Source organism: Thermobia domestica, chromosome 7, assembly GCF_964235325.1.
Source record: "Thermobia domestica chromosome 7, izTheDome1.hap1.1, whole genome shotgun sequence".
Lineage (NCBI taxonomy): Eukaryota > Metazoa > Arthropoda > Insecta > Zygentoma > Lepismatidae > Thermobia > Thermobia domestica.
The window spans coordinates 258,909,346-258,928,055 of record NC_137460.1 but is presented as its reverse complement, the minus strand read 5'-3'; the positions used below and the strand labels follow the sequence as shown (position 1 = coordinate 258,928,055).

Here is an 18,710-nt window from a genome sequence, read left to right as displayed (position 1 = left end):
ATCGCCCTCCGGTCCGCGTGATATTATGGTGCAGGGGTCAGAACCTGAGATGTTTGTAGTTACACGTATCTATTCAATATCTATATATCAACACGCGGCGAAGTATTCACTGGGCTACTATATATTTAACTATATGGGTGTCCTATATTCTATATTCATTTACTACAATATTCATATACTTATTAATATTCATATTCACATTAATATTCATTTGCCACGACGCTATATTCTACAAACACCCTGTTTCCTCTATCTACGCCCAGCCTATTTACACATTTCATCATAATACTTTAAAATCTATAATCACTACAAACATTTCCCGCTCCGATCACCGCACGACAACCTCACTCGAACCCAAGACTCCTTCACACACACACAATACTATGTAATACCTGGTAGCTTTATTAAGAAGAAAGAAAAAAAAATCCTATGTATGTTCACTGAAAATAGAATTATCTGCGATAATGTCTAATGTTTATAAAATTCTGCATCAACAATGAAATTCTACAGCCACGAAGAAAAATGGACATTTAATATAATTTCAAAGCGAAGAACTAGCATCATATCGCCCGACTTCTGTTACAAATTTACGTATTGTTTATTTATTTAAATATTTAGATTTCTAGACTATGCAGAATGTTGAAACTTTCAGAATATATTAATCTTGGGTCACTTGACCTAACTGTACATTCATATGGGCTGTGAATTATACCTTCTAGGTTTTATTTCGAAAAGAAAGGTCAATTTCACGGAAACTAAATCACTAAGCACCTCGACAGAAGAATGGCGGTTAGTACTGACTTTTGACACTAGGGCTAGCGACGATATAATGAACCCTTGAACAACTGAATGTGACCTTGTACACGGAATTATTATACTATATTACGTTCACTTAATGACGGAGTAATCAAAATTTATCGCATAGTAAATACTACACTGTCCAACACACTCTTTCATCACTTAATTATCACTATCACTGATACTACATTACAAATATACACATACTACTCGAACTACAAGACACATCATGCCACATTCATACTACACACTACATTAATACATGTTATACTAATAAATATACACAGAAATCATTCAGATTTTACCATGTTAAATCGGCTCTATGAAAGGTAACGAAAGGAAAGAAATGAACAGGGCCAACTGGCCCTTATATTTACCAAATCATATTCTTTACTCGACCTATTTAATCGATGCCCTGAGGGGACATATCGGAGTATTAGCTAGCAATAGTACCCCTGCCCTGAAGGGGCAGGAACCCGGAACAAACTACATGTTCAACTCATCCCGCTGGAAGCCGGACTCCCAATTTGGGAGTCAGATAGGAGCCCCTACTGTAAATTTACACGTGCATTATTCTACCTATCTTAACTACAAAGAAATTAAATACCGCCATGTATGAAAAAAAAAAATCACTCACTAACTACATAAACAAATCTATAATGGACAGGTCTTGTAACCCTCAATTAGTAGGAAAATTGGGAGGTAGAAATATGATGGGAAACACTGATCTTCTGAACCGGTTTTGGGAAAAGAAAGACGGAAATCACACTACTGTTGAATCCTGTCCATAGCGATCCGCAGATGAAAACATGGCGTCACTGTTGCACTTACTATTTCAGCTTTTTTTAGTCCAGTTTTGACTATGAAATTTAATAGTTTTTTGGCTCCTAGAGACTTCCAACGATTTTAGGTTAAAAAACTCCCAAATATTACCTTGTTTGCAGTTTTCTCACTCCGTTGCGACCTTTTAAGCTCGACGATCGAAATCTGGCTGTTGTCAGCAAGATTTTCCGGCTTGGAATGGAATAATTGCGCCCTAATATCATAGCGTGGGTTTATCAGCCAATCAAAACTAAGCATTTTGGCGGTGGGGCTTTGAAACGAATAAAATTTGGTAAAATCTGGATTAAACTAGATTTTAGAAGGACCTAGGTATCTAAAAGAGAGGTGAAGGGTGGTCCTGAAAATTCTGTCGAATTTTAGATTGGTTATTTGATCTGGAAAGTTCCGTCCAATAGTGGATCTATATTTTCGGATAGCACTGACACCGTAAGAATTGTAATAATCCATTTACATATACATATGCAAGACTTATAACTAATTTAAAATATAAATAAAGATATTGATTCCCAAAACTATCATTCCCAATGAATTTTTTACAGTTTTTCCATGTTAATTTGAAATAGAATAACAAATAAAATTACGAATTATATGAACAGCCAGAAATTTTTTGTTAAACATCAAGTACAGTCGGTGCAAAAAATTTCGGGCACCCTCCTATTAAAAACATAATCTCATTAGACTGTAATGGCATATTACAATGTTGGTAATGCAAGTGCGTGCGTCTGTGGCGCGCTTTAGTCTACCACATTCAATGACCAAAACATACTAACAATAAGCAAAAATTTTCACACAATCAGTAGCAAAGCCAGGGTTTCTATTCGAGGGGTCAGTGTCCTACTCCGGAAAACTTTTTTTTTTTTTTGGTCAATGTGGAGACTGGAAGCGGACTTCTAGCAACTTTTAAAAATTTTGGGGCTTGGGAGTCCAGATCCCCATAAACTTCCCCTGGATACGCAACTGCATACAATGGAAAAATTAATACAGTTTGATAGACAAAAGCAACTATTATGCTTCTGACAAGGGACTTATATAAGTGAATAAATAAAGAAAAGCTGCTACTAAAATAAGCAAAATTGCAAATAATTAAATCAACTAGACAATTAACACACTACATAATAATACATAAAGTTGCAATATGTTATATCTGACTTCATTGAGACAGTTAGAAGATTATCAGAACGTTAACTCCGCCACGGGCCACAATCTCAATCTATACTGAATCTATCCTCATATTTCTTCATTAAGGCTCGAGTTTAATGGACCCACTCGGTACCCAATGGTTTTATTTTATCCATTGGCAATTTTTTTTTTTTTTTTTACCAATTTTAATGGCAAAAAACGGCGAGTTTAATGGCAAAATTTTAAAAACTATCACTTGACTCACGGAAATCAAAAAAATACTTAAATAACAGAATACAAGAACACAACCAAGGAAATGTCATAGAATCTCAATACTTACTAAGCCTTAGTAAGTATTAAAGAAAGTATGCGTATGAGTGCAATGGACCCACCTGGTAGTCCTAGGATTAAAAGGGTATCCTTGTATCGATATTTAGATAGAGGAAATACTAGTTCTTGCCGAATTTCTTTAACTACTTGCGATATGTTCCATTATTTTCAAACCAGGGTTTAAAATGTGATTGATTGCGTTTAGGGCGGCTTATAACACTGAAAGGAGTCGTTTTATGACACATGTTTATTAGAACGTTTTATTTTCATTTGATATAAAGAATTACCCAGGAAATTTTGGCAGTTGAATTTTTTGACACCCTGTATTTACGATAGGAAATGAAGCTATGCAATGTACATAAATAATTGTTGTTTTCCATGCAGTAGTATTTGCATTAAGGTGCGTGTAATTATTATCATTTAAAACTATATAAATTTTAAAATAACACTTGCACATGAATTCACATCCATATATGAAAATCTCATAGGTGATATGGTAATGCTATTAAGTCGTAATTAAATTGTACGTAATTACAGATGTACATGAAAAGTCAGTGTGTTAGAGCTGACGGTGGTGAACAGAAGAGGAAGAAAAGAACACATTTCTTTCAACTTGCCTAAGGGGTTTAAAAGTGACATGACAATTGTGCAGCAAGAATAGCAGGATCTTTTAAGCGAAAAATCCTTGCTCTTTAGTCGTCAAAAGAGAGGGGATGCGGATAGATGATATGAGTACGAAATTACATTTATACGTATAAACTAGTTCTCTCTTTGGTCAACCCTAGCACACTGATAAGCATCAAATATTTTCTGGGCGCTAAGTATACAATATTATATGTGGGCGCTAAATCTACGGGCGCTAAGTATACTCCACGTCGCCTAGGGCCTCGCGAAACCCAACACCACCTCTGATTAGTGCCATACTAAAGAGTTCGACTAACATATGTTTCCTGCAGTAATCAGGCGTTTAGTCAAATCGACTCTACATACGGCGGTAAATGATTACGCCTACACAACAACACAATAACATCAACAAAAGACATCAACAGCAACAGTAACAGTTTCCTAAGATACCTTATGCCAAACGCCAGATATCAACAATGGAGGGATCTATGTGGACTGAACCAAACAACAGGATCCTGACGAATCTATATTAGCAGAGTATTAAATACTATCACCAGTTATCCAAGTGAGGACTTCAGTGATAATGATCACTAAATAAAAAAGACAGAATACATACCTCCCAGTTCACGTATTAAGTGTTTTAATGGAATTGAATAAGAAAGGAACACACTACAAAAGACAGTGAGATAGACTGAAGTGCAGTGTTTTGCTTCATTCATAATGCGAAGTGTTTCGTGACTTTTTTTTTTCTTTCTTACAGACCGGATGCAGTGACATTAACCTGCATTATTATATTACTTCTTTGTCAGCAGAAAACGTTTCTCATAATGTGATACAAACAGCATATATTCATATCCAGTGTTTCTTTCAGACCTGTTTTTTGGGAGGTACTGCCCACTGCACACTAAGTATGCCCCTCCGGAACATTGTTTCTGAAAGAAACACTGTTCATTATATCATTGGTGGTGGTGAATACTGACGGTGGAACTTTTACATGTAAAGCTATACATATACAGGGTGCCCAATGATTAATGGACAAATTTAGTTATTTCTTTTTTCATTTATATACAGGTGGACAGTAATTACTTTTCTTTTCTTCTTTTTGGCACATAGTACCGTGCTCAAACTTTAGAGGCGGGGGTAATGCAGGCACGTAGCCAGGATTTCGTAATAGGGGGGTCCGTGACGAAATATTGCGTTTATCACGCCAGGGCTCGATCATTCTGAACTATTTTACTGTAAATTGGTATATATTGGTTCGTTTAGCCAGGATTTCGTAATGCTGGGGAGGGGGGATAACATGAAATACTCTGGTTACACACCAGGGGCTTGATCAATCTAAACTATTTTAGTGGCAACACGTATATTGGTTTGTTAGGGCAATAAAATCAGGATTTGCTAGTAAGTATTTCAATAACGAACTATCTTTCCAGTAAAAGAATAAAGAATCTCGAGTAAAAGAATATAAAAAAAGTATTGAAAAATATATAATATTCCGAGTTTCTTAAGTTCTTAGAGTCTATCTGATCGAACCGGTTCCTCGATCTGTCCATAGGATTAGCATGGAGCTAGATGGAATTTGGAATGCTCCGTTACAATAATATTCATTTCCAACTTGATCCCCCCCGCACACACACAGTTTCCTCTACACAAAGCTCCTCATAACAAAGAGTAACCATACGCTTGCTGTAGCTTTATATCGCTACGGGGAAACTGACGCTGATTCTTCTTTTTCTCGTTTCTTATTGTTTCATCCTTCCTTAATTTTTTACATTTCTGGTTCCGAAGGGGAAGGGGGTCCGGACCCACCCCTTGGCTACGTGCCTGGGTAAGGTAAAATATTTAAAATTCAATACTTTGGAAATTTATTTTGGCTATTGTAAAATAAGAGGCAATCAAGATATTTGTTTAAGGAAATACAAACAGATAACATAGGCGGATAACATAAGTTTTACTATAAGGAAATAACAAATTAAAGATTTTTAAAAGAAGGCCTGTGCTAAGCTCTACGTTACAACCACGAAATGGAAGATACGGATACCGGAAGAGGATCGTACTGGTTGGGTACGGGGAGTTAGCTTGGGAGTTTGGATTGAGATCTGATAAGGGAAAGTCAACGTAAGAAGTTTCATCTAAGCTTAATATGCCAATGAGTATTGCATTTATAAATGATCTTTGATAGATATAATGATTAAGATTCAGTGCCATTACAATTTAGAACTTTGTAATTAAGATCATATCGAGTCCTGATAGCTTGTGGTGTGATGTCGAATATATTTAAAGAAAAACAAGGTGTCTGGAATGGGACTGACGGTTTTTAAAAGTGTATAGTTTTAATACAGTCAGAGAGACACAAAGAAAAACAACAACATGTATTTTAAAGGAGAACTCAAAAAGTTTATTTGGTCTTACAAGTCATTCTAACTCAGTGTAACTCCACGTGAGCTTCATTTGTAACTCTTACAATATCTAGCCTGAACTCAATCTCTCTCCACGTATTCTGTAACATCTGCGGTGTTACTCAAGCAATCGCATTCCTAATACGGTTCTTTCGTTCATCAAGGTTACGCATCTTTTCACCAGAATACATAATTAAGGTCTTTTACATACCCCCATAGGAAGAAGTCCTGGAGTACACTTTTTGTCTCTGCAAACCATCACACGCATTACGCCTTTTTGACTGGTGACGCCATTTCTGTTTATCGGCGATACTAGCGCCGTCACCGGTAGTTGTTCAAGTATGAAAATTTGCTGAACAAAACTTTTTAAGTTTTCCTTCAATATTAATGTTTTTTTTTCTTCTGTATCTCTGACCATATTAAAACTATACACTTTTAAAAACCATCAGTCTTATTCCGGACACCCTGTAGATTTCTATTATTTCGTTACTTATCCTAAGAAAATCATTAAATACATCCTTAAGTTGTCACAGTCCACGAAGTTACAAATTTCTGATCAGCTACGCCCTGCCCCCAAGCTTAAAAGATTCTAGATCAGTGGTGTCTAATTATAATGAGCCTAAGGGCCATAACCGTCTTTGCTAACAAGGTGAAGGGCCGCAGGTAATAATAATAATAATAATAATAATAATAATAATAATAATAATAATAATAATAATAATAATAATAATAATAATAATAATAATAATAATAATATTATTATTATTATTATTATTATTATTATTATTATTATTATTATTATTATTATTATTATTATTATTATTATTATTATTATTATTATTATTATTATTATTATTATTATACTACAAAAGAAAAATATAAAAATGTATTTGAAATATTACATTCAATGTGATAAATGAGGGTGACTAGGAGAGTTTACAAGGGCTGGGATATCTACATCCAATCCTGTTGTTGCGAGCCGCAGAAGATGTAAAAGAGAAGGATCTCCAAGGCAGCTTCTGAAGCGGTTCTTCACAATTTTCATGGTGAATTGGTATGGTTGGTTTGGTTTGGTTAATTGAAGTAATCGTTCTTTCAGTAACGATGCCTTGCCTATAGCTACATTACCGACTCCAGTGTTGCCTTGGATGTTCGGGGCTTTTTGTTGTACAGAAGCGCTAAATGGATGCCTTATTTCGAAAGAAGAGTGGAAACATTAAAAGAATGAACATAAATGAAAATATTATCAGTAATAACAATCTATGTTGTGAGAGCTTTGTGGGCTGCAGAAAATGGTTTGGCGGGCCGCCATTAGGACAACTCTGTTCTAGATACTAAGCGTTTTTCAGTTTGGAATTTGTATAGCTCGCGTAAATATATTTCAGAACCTAGCCGAACAGAAGTAGAAATCGCTCTAAAGAAAGTTGAAGAAACATAAATTTCCGGATTCGGACGAAATTCCGGCTGAGTTAACTTTATCTGAAGGGGAATAATTGTGGACCGAGACACACAAAACTTATTAGGCCTTATGCAGAGTCGTTTTGACGTATGATTAGCGTCATACTACAGGCCTGACTACTGGAGAAAAAATATTGGAGTCGGACTCTTTAGTATGGCACTAGTCACGCCTCAGAACGACTCTGTATAAGGCCCAGTATCTTTATCTCGAACAAGGAGGAATTGCCACAACACTGGAAAGAATCAGTTATTGTTTCCAATCACAAGAGAGGCGACAAAACTAATTGTAATAATTGCCTTTCTCTTCTGTCAACATCCTATTAAATCCTTTCAAATATTCTATTAGCAAGATTGATTCCATACGCATATAAAATTATTGAAGATTATCAGTGCAGATTCAGAAGAAATCGATCAAATAGGGATGGTATCGAGACGAGACGAGACTTTGTACAGTCTCGGTTGATAAATAGTGGTTTCGATCTCGTCTCGAATCAAAAATCGCCGTCTCGGTCAACAAAAGCTTGTCTCTATCTCGGTCTCGTCTCGGTTTCGTCTCGAAATAAATAGTGTGAAATTAAAATTGTGAAAGTATTATTATCGTACAGTCTGTTGTTTCCGCTTCTTATTTTTTGACTTCATTCTTGATTTAGAATTATGGTATGGTGTACTTCTTCGTAGGTAATTTGCTACTGCTAATGCCTTCCATGCGTGTGTTCCAGGTTCAATCATCAGTGGCAGTGGCGTATTTAGGGGGAAGGGGGCTTCCGGGCTTAAGCCCCCCCCGAAATCTTACTTACTATAGTAAAGTATATTAAATATATTGCAGAATTTTCACATTTTCAGGGAAAGCCCCCCCCGAAAGTTAGTGAAGCCCCCCCCCCCCCGAAACAAAATCGTAAATACGCCACTGATCAGTGGGTATATCATACCTGGGATAAAACCCTAATAGTAACCCATATTTCACTTTCAGCAATTGACTGTCTCTTATAACCTCAGAACTGCCTCTACAATTAAACTCTATTAAATTAACTCCAGTACTGTAAAGTAGTTTATTTGCTTCCTTTGAATCAGAATTGTTCAATACCTCCTAATAGATATCGTAACATACACAGCAACACGAATGTGTTTAATCGTACCGAAATTGAAATTTTACAATTTCTCATTTATTATCCAATTCATTCTCCTTTGATTTTCATTTTAAAAACATAATATAACGTTCATTATCTTAAATGGGTATGGTGGCGGGAAAGAGAGGGAGGGGGCGAAAGAGACTACAATTAATGGATGATATTAAAACAGAAAGATCATACGCGAAGACGAAAAGGTTAGCGGAGGACCGTGGAGCATGGAAGCTTCTCAGCTGCAGCAAGTGACCTGCCAATAAAGGCAGAATACCTATGATGATGATGATGATGATTACTTGCTTTATTACTGTTTCACATCTCCGTGTTTAATTGACACTTTATAATACCAACTTTCTGAACCTTGTGGTGGGAGCTACGACACTCATCTTTGCTATGTGTGGTCTCGGAGTTGGATCACCAAACAAATTAAATTCAAAGTCCTATGTTTCGCATAGTTCGTGTCTCATTTTAAGTACATTCTATATCTTATACAAGTTCATTAAGTGGTAATGCATTACATAAGCATAGATCCAGTGCCGTAACATAGATTAAGCTTATTCCTGTGTTCTCACCGGCAGGCTCGTATCCAGGGCGGTCTAGGGGGGCCGGGACCCCCTAAGTTTTCGCTGGCCCCCTAACATTTTCACAGTAGGCTTGCAAATGAACTATAATACGATGATAAACTATAGTATGGGTGGATCGGCCCCCCTAACTTCAGCCCCCCCCCTAAATTTTTGGGCTGGCTACCGGCCTGCTCACCGGTGCATGCGATCTTCATTCGAGAAAACTAATCGTGCGTTCATTACATTGAAATTTTATATTGATTGAAAATTACTTGCGAAACATAAGCGTACATATTATGTAAGGATATAGATAATTCGAACTATCTGTATCTATTTCCTCTGTCCCCAAAACAAGTGATTCTAAACTTTCTAAGTTTCTATTGTATTAACTTTCTAGTTTTCGTAGTTTTGCTGCAACATGAAGGACTGAATAGTCAAAAAAAAAAAAAAAAATCGCTGTACGACTCGTTAAATTTTGGATCCAATGTTACCCTACCTTACCTAGTAAAAGTTATACGTATATCTAAACTTTAGAGGTAGATTATGCTGTCACTTTTTGGTCGAAATTGAGTTAAGAATGCTTTAATAGACTATGTTCTTCCTTGTAGTGTAATAATGTAAGTATAACAACATCCTGCTACTTTGTAACTACTTAGCCTAGTATAGTTTGAATAACAGTACTAAAGATCTTACTTAGTACTGTTAGGATCTTTATTCGCTACATCCTGTCACCCTAACATCCTACTAAAGATCCTGTCACCACGGCATGGCGCGTCCTCAGGTTGCGGATCGAGGAGAAGGCCTCTAGATATAGAGGTTAGCTGCGAATATACTGAATAAGCAGTCGCGGACAGCCGACTAGCAGTGGTCCTCCAGCTTGGGGGTTTGGGTAGGGCTAACAACCTCATCCTGTAAAAAAAAAAAGCACTTGTTCAGAAATATTCACAAAAGCCTCGGACAAGGACTGATAACTTGGCACGACCTCAGCAAAACAAAATGGACATGAGATTTGGGACATGGAATATTAGGAGTCTTTATAGGGCAGGCGCGTTAAAATCCGTAACGAGTGAGTTAGAGAAATACAGGATGGACGTAGTAGGAGTTCAGGAAGTTAGGGAAGGAAATGGATCTGAGAATTCCGGAAATTTTACGTTCTTTTACTGGGAAGGAAACAAAAATCACCAGTTAGGAACAGGGTTTTTCGTTCATAAACGTATATTACCAGCAATTAAACGGGTTGAATTTGTCACTGACAGACTTTCTTTTATTACTCTTAAGGGACGGTGGTGTGATATTGTTTTAAATGTACATGCCCCAACTGAAGATAAGGATGACGATATAAAAGACAGATTTTACGAAGAAGTGGAACGGATATTTGACCAACTCCCGCGATACCATATGAAAATTCTATTAGGGGATTTCAATGCGAAGGTAGGACGAGAGGATATTTTCAAACCGATTATAGGGAACGAAAGTCTGCATAAGGAAAGTAATGACAATGGTGTTAGACTCGTAAATTTAGCAACATCCAAGAACCTAATCGTGAAGAGTACAAAATTCCCACATCGCGACATTCATAAATACACTTGGACATCACCAGACGGGAAAACACATAATCAAATTGATCACGTTTTAGTAGATAGAAGAAGGCAATCTAGCATAATTGATGTCCGGTCGTTTAGAGGGGCTGATTGGGACACCGACCACTACCTGGTAGCAGCGATAATACGAGAGAGGTTATCGTTGAATAAAGGTAATATTCATTGTCCGAAAACGGAGAGATTCAATTTAAAGAAATTAGAAGAGAGCCAGGTAAGAGAGAAATACCAGATTGAAGTTTCGAATAGATTCTCGGCTTTAGAAGATTCGGAGTGCACTAGTGTTGAGGATACCTGGATTAAAATTAGAGATAACATCAAAATTTCTGCAAAAGAAAAATTGGGACACGCGGAAATACGTGGGAACAAACCATGGTTCGACCCAGGGCCGCAACTGGGGGGGGCAGAGGGGGCACGTGCCCCGGGCGCGTGGTTGGAGGGGGCGCCGGAAAGAAGATATATCAATTGTTTTAAAAATCGCACCCTTTCCCTTGAGGAACTTATTCTAGAGGTTAAAAGAAATCAAAAGTTTACTTGGCCTTTTCCATGGGACCTCTTTTCGTTGATATATATATATATATATATATATATATATATATATATATATATATATATATATATATATATATATATATATATATATATATATATAGAGAGAGAGAGAGAGAGAGAGAGAGAGAGAGAGAGTCTCATCTAAATAAATGTAATGTCATACATTAAAAACCTAATATTGCATGCATTTGTTCCCTTGGGCGACCACAGAGAATCCGCCCCCTTTCCTTTTCCTAACACAAGGAGCTGTTTGTTTGTATAATTCCATTGAGAACAGCTCTGAAGTTTAAAACGCTGTTATCAATAGGGGCGGGGGCGAACAGTTCCCGATTTTTGTTGCTTGCTGGTGGTTGAAGAGTTTAGCTCAGACGCGCCCCCTGTAATGTTACGCAATTGCTGTAATGTTTTTAAACTAGAGGGCAGTTTTGTGGCGGAAAAGATAATTTACACGCCTCGGTGTATTTAATTGTTTCTTGTACGCCTACCAAGAGATTTTGCGAGTGAAGGCTGTATGAAGCTTTATCTATTAGTTTTGCTTGAGAGCTTTTCGAGGCATTTTGAATTGTTATCTATCAGTCCAACTTATGCTTTATTGTTATTTTCAATCATTTTTTTACATTAATCGTGTATAATGTATAATATTTACTATACATTAAATAATCTAAATATCTTGATCTATTTATTAATATTTTATGAAGCAATTTCTTTCATATTTAATGAACTTTCTAGTTAATGCACTGTAAAGAGAGATGCTTTGCTCGAATCAGTTTTTTCTATCACTTGTGTGCACCTTAGAGGTGCATATATACAGAAAGAGAAAGTATACAGAAAGGTGCCCAAAAGGTACAGAAAGTGCTAAAGTTCGAGAGGTACACATAACAATATAGTGTGGAGTTCTTGTGTGCTTCATTGTTGATGGAAAGTTTTCTTCTTTTCTCCACATCAAAGGATTACACCGAAAAATTTACAGAAATAAAAATAAGCTTTTCATTGTTGCATTGTTATGTTCTCAATGATTTTGGATCGTAAATATTGGTTTTAAAAACATTTCTCATCAGAATTGGCATTTTGCAAACTCATTGACCATCTGATCAACACTCAAACTATAATAAAAAACTTTGACGCTTTGGAACACCCGTGACATCAATAGTCGCGCGGGCTACAGATGTAGCCCATGAAACTTTCAAGCAGAATAACAATGAGATCCTTTCGATTTTACGTTTGACCACACCCTAAACACGCAGAATGATAGTTGATAGAAAGGTACACAGACACCCTTTGAGTTATCATCTCGAATTACTTTGCGGCAAGGAAAATAAAAACGCTGGGCTACGATGGTAGCCCGCGCGCGTATTGGAGGGTTAAAGTACTTAAAAATCGATGTAACTGGTTTCATTAAGAATGTTATTTACAGTTGCAATCCATAAGTGATACTTTTTGACTAAACCTTGGGGGGGGGGGGCGAATTGTGTGTTTGCCCCGGGTGACAGAAACCCTAGTTGCGGGCCTGGTTCGACCAGGAATGCATAAAACTAGCAGAGAAGAGAAAACAGGCAAAATTACGCTGGCTACAAAATCCGAATGAAACAACTACACAAAATTTCGCAGGTATCAGGCGGGAAACTTCCAAAACTTTTAGAACAAAGAAACGCGATTGTCTGAAAGCTAAAATTAAGGAACTTGAAGATAATAGTAAAAATAAAAACATCCGGGACATGTATAAGGGAATCAACGAATTTAAGAAAGGCTATCAACCTCGTGCTTATATATTAAAGAAATCTGACGGTACAGTTCTCACTGACACGGATAGCATCTTAAATAGATGGAAAGATTTCTTTGACGATTTGCTTAACACGCAACCGAAAACTAGTGTGCGTGGAGAAAAGGAGATACACACCGCAGAACCGTATATTCCAGAACCCAACCGAATAGAAGTAGAAACTGCTATAAAGAAATTAAAGAAACACAAATCTCCAGGTGTAGATGAAATTTCGGCTGAGTTAATTTTAGCTGGAGGCGAAAAATTGTGGAACAAGATACACAAACTCATTCTCCTTATCTGGAACAAGGAAGAATTGCCACAAGAGTGGAAAGAATCCCAATTCACAAGAAAGGCGACAAAACTGACTGTAATAATTATCGAGGCATCTCTCTTCTGTCAACATCCTATAAAATTCTTTCAAATATTCTATTAGCAAGACTGACCCCATACGCAGATGAAATTATTGGAGATTATCAATGCGGATTTAGACGGAATCGATCAACTATCGACCAAATATTTACCATTCGCCAAATACTCGAAAAAAAATGGGAATACAATACCCCGGTACATCAACTATTTATTGATTTTAGAAAGGCGTACGACTCGGTTAGGAGAGAAACATTATACAACGTCCTTACAGAACTTGGAATACCGAGAAAGCTAATTAGATTAATTAAGATATGTTTAAATGAATCTCAAAGAAAAGTCCGGGTAGGAAAATTTTTGTCCACGAGCTTTCACGTCGAAAATGGCCTGAAACAAGGAGATGCGTTGTCGCCATTATTATTTAACTTCGTTCTGGAATACGCTATAAGGAAAATCAAAGATAGCAACCAGGGCCTAGAATTGAACGGTATTCACCAGGTTATGGCATATGCTGATGTCGTAAATTTAATAGGTGATGATAGGAGAACAATAGAAAGAAATGCAGAGATCTTATTGAACGCTTGCAGGGACATGGGTTTAGAAGTAAATGCAGATAAAACTAAATACATGGAAGTGCGTCGGGACCGGAATACAGCAAACTATGGATGCGTTAAAATATTAAATAATACTTTTGATAAAGTGGATAGTTTCAAATACCTAGGATCAATATTAACAGAGGAAAATCATATTCACGGAGAAATTAAATGTCGATTAAAAGCAGGGAATTCGTGTTACTATTCGGTTCAAAATCTCTTGTCGTCGCGAATTCTGTCGAGAAATTTGAAGCTTAAAATATACAAAACGGTAATCATGCCTGTTGTTCTGTATGGCTGCGAAACATGGTCACTTACTCTGAGGGAAGAACATAGACTGAAAGTATTTGAGAACAAGATCCTGAGACGAATATTCGGACCCAAGAGGAACGGGAATGGGGAATGGCGGAAACTTCATAACGAGGAACTACATAATTTATATGGTTTACCCAACATTGTTAGGGTCGTGAAGTCTAGGAGGCTTAGGTGGGCGGGTCATGTAGCTAGAATGGAAGAAAGTAGAAACGCTTTCAAAGTCTTGACAGGAAGACCAATCGGAAAACGACCATTAGGAAGACCTAGGCGCAGATGGGAGGACAATATTAAGATGGATCTCGCAGAGATTGGAATACAAAGAAGAAACTGGATGCAGTTAGCTAAGGATAGAAGTCAGTGGAGAGCTTTTGAGAACGCGGCATTGAACCTCCGGGTTCCATAGGCCATAGTTAGTTTAGTTAGTTAGTTTAAAGATCTTACTTAAGGAATAGTTTTTTCACTTCTGTAAAATTACGAAACTATGGCTTGGTTTAGTTTTGGTATAATAAAATCATAATCACAAAAATAAAATAAAATTTATCCAGGTATAATAAAATCATCATCATCATAATCAACCATTATCAATCCACTGCTGGATGGTCTTTCCAAGTCTTCTCCGCAACTATCTACCTTGGGAACTCTTTTCCAATTACTTCCCAGTTGTTCTTGATTTCGTCATACCTTCTTGTATGCGGATGTTTCCTAGGCTGTTTTTGTCTCGTGAAATCCAGTCTAAAATTCATTTTGTCCATCAATCATAATTTTTTCTTGTAATGTGTCCAGCACATTTTCCAGCCCATGTTAAAAATTATTTCATTAGTACCAGTCATTAGTTGACAAATAATTCATTTCTATATATTTGGGCTACAAATACTTTAAATCCGCTACTTTTGGAGCACAGACACGCTACTTTTTGATCATCAGGTCTGACAACACTCAATGATTTAAATCAACACAATGTGAGGACCCCCATTTGGTCTAGCGGCTAGCACGATTGACTTCGGTTGTCGTGATCCCGAGTGCGATTCCTGGTGGGGGTAAAGTAGAACGACCAAATTGGTTCGGATTTCACTGTAATCACTAGCTCCATGCCTCCTTTAGCCGCCCTAGCATAAGCGTGGGACATTAAACTAAAACAAAACAAACCAAAAATAAATACAATGTGTATTATTAACTGTAAATCCTTGAATACTTGCATATGGCTATATGGTATGGATCGACTTAGAGGTGGTCGGTGGTCAAACTAAAACAAGTGAAATGTAATTAGGATGTAATTAAAAGTTTTAATTAAGCATGCTTTTAATCCAAAGTGTACACAATGCCTAAGGCTTAGGGAGAACAACTAGTGTTAACTGAAAACTTATCAGTTACATTTAATTTCAGGCATCATTTGCATTTATATGAATTGCTGGAACGACATTAACATTATAGGTACCCCAAAGATTATGAAAAACGTTATCTTTTAAAAACACTCTTGCCCCATAAAACAAATTACGAGTAATTTTAAAATATTTTGCAGTTTAGTTACGTTATTTGCAGTATATTTAGAATAATATTTAGCAACTTATTTAAGTGAGCAACACTGCTTAAAATAATGTAACTGCGACTTGTTGTAACTAAACCATAAACTATTGTTGTAATGTTATAGAACAGTGCTGTCCAAATGGCGGCCCGCGGGCCGCATACGGCCCGCCAAACCATTTTCTGCGGCCCACAAAGCTTTCAGGACTTACGATTTTTATTACTCATACTAAGTATTTTCACTCGTATTTTCATTTATATTTATTCATTCTTTTAATATTTCCACTCTTCTTTCGAAATAAAGCATCAATTTAGCGCTTTGTACAACAAAAAGGCGCGGGCATTCAGGGCAGCACATTTTCTTAAGCTTTGAGAGTTTAGTCGAAAAAGAGTGTTAATGTTTGGTATAGGGATGCATTCGAGTCGAGTCGAGTCGAGATTTAAGCCTGTCTCGACTCGTCTCGAGAAAATGTTGTCTCGACTCGTGTCTCGACTCGAAAATATGTTTCTGTCTCGACTCGTGTCTCGACTCGACAGTCTCTGTCTCGACTCGACTCGAATTCGAGTCGAGACGTCTCGAAATTCGAGTCGAGACAAAATGTACGAGTTAAAATATACGCACACATCAGCCAGACCATCATGACTACCTACCTAATTGTCAGTATGTCGACTTTTGGCATGGATAAAAACGGCGACACGTCTTGGCATACACGCAATGATCCTTGATAGGTCGCTGGAGAGAGCTGGCACCACATGTGCTCACTCAGGTCACCTAATTCCCGTAAATTCCGGGAAGGGGGGCGATGTGTTCTGACGTCACGTTCAATCACATCCCACAAGGGACATCACTCAAATGTACGGCTCCAATTTCAATGAAACTTTTTTTGCTGATAGAAGGCATGTATGCATCATTACTTGTGATGACAAATTTTTGCCATGGTGCATGTTTTCTATTTTTTTAAATAACTTTTAAGAGTTGTGATGTGGTTATTAGAGATTACTACAGAAGTCCCTTACTACCCTTTGTAAACGGAGCGTTAATGAAGAAAAGTGAAGAAAAACCATGTGGATACATATAAGTCCTGGGGGAAGTCGTATGGTAGATATGACCTTGATGGCAGCCATCTTGAAATCCGCCATTTTGAATTAAGGTCAAGTTTTCAAAATGGGAATAGGGTAATATGATACATAATTTCGGGCTAGAATTTAATTAGAAAAATAATGGTGAGGTTAGTTTTAAGATACACCCATTTGGGGAAAAGTTACAGGCATATTAATTGTTTTTACTTACTGTGTGCGTAAGTCCCTTCTTACTTTCGTCTCAAGACCTGTAAATCGATCGCAACGGCAGAGCCCGATTTCGCACTAGTGTTTAGAAATCTTTAAACTCACTTGAGGCAATATTTGTGGATTATTGTATTGTATTTTGCCTTTAATTAAATTTGAACCCACTTCATGATCTTGTGTAAAGTATCATTAAAAGAGAATTTCTGTTTTTATGGAGAACGTAAGCATAACAATTATAAAAGGTGAGTAAGGTGCGTATGTATTTATAAGAAAGTTTATTTTACGAGTCTTTTGTGGTTCCGCCAACCTATTCTTTAGTTGTTTTTTTTTTAATACTCATATCTCATAAATAAAAGAGCTATTATAAAATCTCTTACCACTATTCTTTAATACTTATAAAATTTTATTTATTGTAAAAGCACTGGCGAAATATTTCTTATCGCCCACTAAAATTATGGTGGAGCTCCTTCGTGGCTAACGGTTAGTATACTTGCCTTTGGCGTGGGAAACCTGGGCTTGATTCCCGGTGGGAGTTCATGTGGTTCGGATTCCACGTTAATCAGTAGGTCCACGTCTCACATAGCCTCGCTGCTGAACGAGACGTTACATTGACTACATTATAAAATTGTAATTTGTGACGACTAAAATATCAGAAATTAAAGATTATTCTTTGGGTTTTGGAACATTTTGAAAAACGTGAAAAACTGGTACTGCACCGATACAACACACCTTTTGGATTTGTCATTGTGTAAAGTGATACAAACTAAAGAAGAATTACAACTTTATGAAATTGTATTAGGACTTATTTAGAAATAAACACCAAATAAGTGTAATAGTTCATATCCGTATCAAATACCAAGTTTATGATGAATCAACTACACAACGTAGGATCCAAAAACGCTCATTGCAATTTGTTCCATCCTTCAGTCGAACCAGGAACTGAAACATAAAGAGTGACATTTTCTTTTTAAAGATACTTTGTCCAGCTAAGTATTGTGAAGGTTTATGTCAATAGAAGGAATTGGATTCCATTATACAAGCGCAATTTCACAACTTTATGTACACTTTACTAAATATCGAACACCCTTGTCCATATGATTAGCGTACGCGTCTTTGGTGCGGGAGACCTAGGTTCGATTTCCGATGGGAACTCCTATGGTTCTGAACCCACGTTAATTTGTAAGTTCACGTCTCATATAGCCTTGATGCTGAAAGGGACACTAAACTCTAATCTAATACTAAATACAAATATTTAAAGAAAAATGATGACGAACCAAGATGACGTGAATTTGGCTATCAAATCCATTTTGTGTTTTCAGTTATTTTCTAGTAGTATTTTTTTCTAGGCATCCTTTCAAAAGACAGTGATGCAAATTTCGTAACTGCGAATTCCTGTTAGAAGCCATGAAATTATCCGATTAGATGCAAAATTTCCCGTCCACTAAAATAGATACCGTA

General features: G+C 36.8%; 1 protein-coding gene across 1 annotated transcript in view; it reads right to left on the bottom strand.

Moving 5' to 3' along the window:
• The window catches only part of LOC145690851 (E3 ubiquitin-protein ligase Siah1-like), a 112,352-nt gene that overhangs the window by 53,654 nt on the left and 39,988 nt on the right, over positions 1-18,710 (bottom strand). The window lies entirely within an intron of this gene.